The 2624-nt window shown below is 48.4% G+C and overlaps 1 protein-coding gene across 5 annotated transcripts in view; it reads right to left on the reverse strand.

Moving 5' to 3' along the window:
- Daam2 (dishevelled associated activator of morphogenesis 2) overlaps window positions 1–2624 on the reverse strand; it is a 112472-nt gene that overhangs the window by 96798 nt on the left and 13050 nt on the right. The window contains exon 1 of one of the 5 annotated variants that reach the window (XM_029531237.1): window positions 1658–1729. The exons of the other annotated variants lie outside the window; for them this stretch is intronic. The gene's annotated coding sequence lies outside the window, so the exon portion shown is untranslated. Of the gene's footprint in view, window positions 1–1657; window positions 1730–2624 lie in introns of those variants that run through there. 5 annotated transcript variants of the gene reach the window in all.

Consider the following 2624-nt stretch of genomic DNA (forward strand, 5'->3'; position numbering starts at 1 on the left):
CTCTTCTTCTTCTCCTTCTTCTCCTCCTCTTCCTCCTCCTCTTCTTCCCCTCCTCTTCTTCTCCTCTTCTCCTCCTCCTCTTCCTCCTCCTCCTCTTCTACCTCTTCTTCCTCTTCCTCTTCTTCTTTATCTTTTGCCAATAGCAAGATGGCTGACTTAGCAAGTAAAAGCTCTTGCCTGGTAACCTGAGTCCAATCCCCGTGTTCCACGTGATAAAAGGAGAAAAAAGGAGGAACTGAACTCCAATAAGTTGTGCTTTCATCTCCATGCAAGTGCACCCCTTCACACACACCACACAATGGATAAAATTTAACTTAAGAATTTATATCTTCTTGCTTGTGTTGTATGGCATATGTGTTCAAGGGTGCACACACATAAATGATAGCATGCACATGCCACAACACACATGTGGAGGTCAAAGGGCAACCTTGGTGTGTTGGTCCATACCTTCTACCTTGTTCCAAACAGTGTGTCTTCATTATTCACTGCCCTGTAGGCCAGGATACCTGGCCTAGGAGCTCCTGGGGTCACTTCTGTCTTCACTTCCCAAGATGCTGGCGAAGAGCTGGGTTTACAGATGTGTGGTACAGCATTCTGGGCTCCGGATTGAGGTCCTCACGGTAGCATAGCAAGTGTTTCCACGCCAAGCTGTTTCTTCAGCCAATCCTGAGTCCTTGAACACGTTGATTCGATCTTCCTTTGAAGGTACATATCAGGATGACCACCAGTTTGCAGGCAAGGGTACAGACTCTGGTCCTGATGCTGCCCTCCAAGTGAGTGGCTCACTTGAATTCCGTTCTTTAGACTCATGGACTCTGCAGTGGAGGCCCTCAACTATACAGAAGCTCCTGCTAAACACAGCCAAGGCCTCCCATGCCTATCGCTGTTCCAGAATCTGGTGGAGCACAGCTGTGGAGTTAATCAGAAAGTAATTCCCCCTTTTCATCCTTATCTCTGACACATGTCAAAGCCCTGAGGCCTTGAAAATTTTGCTGATTCCTTTTTTATTCATCAGAAAGAGCTTACAGTCCCCAGGCTTAGCATACACACTGTCCCATTCAATCAGCACACAGTGACTGGCATCCTGCTCCTCCTCAAGTGACCAATCACAACCTTTAACAGCCGAGAATCAACCAAGCTTCACCGTGTACCGCTCACTGCTTCTGACCTGACATATTTTCGTTCTGTTCCCTGGGGTGACCATTGCTCCCATTCCACATGTGACTAAGACTGAGGCTGAGGAAGGCTCCGTGGCTCCTAGAACACTGGTGAGTTCTCAGAAAGCAGGAGTCCACCTACCTCCTGGTCCTGAGTGCCAACATCCACATTCCACTACAAAACATATTAACCCTGTATCCTTTGTCCTTTGCACGCACGCGCGTACACACACACACACACACACACACACACACTCACATATATAGACACAAGTGGTTAATTTTTGCTAGACCAGTGGAGTATTAGTAAGCTCAGAAAAAGGAAGGGATTGTAGCTACGCCCTCATTCTCTGCACATGGATGGATGAAGGAGAAAGTAAAAAGAGGAACATGCATGGATAAAAGTGTCATGCAGCTCCCGAGTGTCCCCACGAGCTGGCTGGGTGTCTGCCTACATGCTAATGGTTATCAAGGCCACAGTGGATAACACCAATCCTAACCTTCCAGATTCTTCACTGGAAGACGGTCCGCCAGCACAGGAGCCTCTGACAAGGAGAACAGCTCGTCACAGTTTCATCTGGCAGGAGAAGGTATGAAAAGAGGAAGAAAGCCAGACTCAGTCTTACTAGGAACAGAAAGCATTGCCATCACCCCAGACAGATGGTAGGGGTTAAAAATAAGCTACAGAGGACAGGGGATGTGGTTGTTTAGCATGTATGAAGCCCTGAGTTCCATCCCTGGTCCTGGTGTTCCATATCTGTAACCCCAACACGTGGGAGGAGGAGACAGGAGGATCAGGAGGACCAAGGTCACTGTGTAGACAGGGATGCCCTCCATACTGCCAGGGCATGAACATGCATTCCAGGGCACTGGGGACTGTCTCCGTTTGTGTCTGTTTGTCTACTGTCCCGAAGAGCTAGCACCCCTTCTACTCTTAAGAGTTCCAGTGTAGGCAGCAAATTACATGCTTGCCTTTGCCTTCCAGGAAATTCATGACTTTCTCCAACAGCAATTTAGCTTCCCAAGCTCATGGTCTTGCTTTATTTTGGCTCCTCTTTCCACAGTATCTCCTCTTACAGTCTACACAGACCCCAAAGAGACAAACCCCATGGAACTCCTAAGATAAAAGAAGCCCACCCCCTGCCAGGGGTCTTAAAGTCTTCAGCATTTCAGATTCCTATCCTGACTTCCTATATGATGGAGGCAAAGCCAGTGAAGGGGCTGGCAAGATCATTCAGGAGGTCAAAGTATGTGCCACTTAAGCCTAGCAACTGGAGTGTGAGTCCCTGGCGCACACAATGGGAGGAGGAAACTTACTCCTAAATGTTGTTCTCTGACACCCACATCCACATGTGCATTGTGGCATTCACACGCACACACACATACACACACACACACACACACACACACACACACACGGGGGGAGAGAGAGAGAGAGAGAGAGAGAGAGAGAGAGAGAGAGAGAGA

This window comes from Mus pahari, chromosome 18 (genome assembly GCF_900095145.1).
Source record: "Mus pahari chromosome 18, PAHARI_EIJ_v1.1, whole genome shotgun sequence".
Classification (NCBI taxonomy): Eukaryota; Metazoa; Chordata; class Mammalia; order Rodentia; family Muridae; genus Mus; species Mus pahari.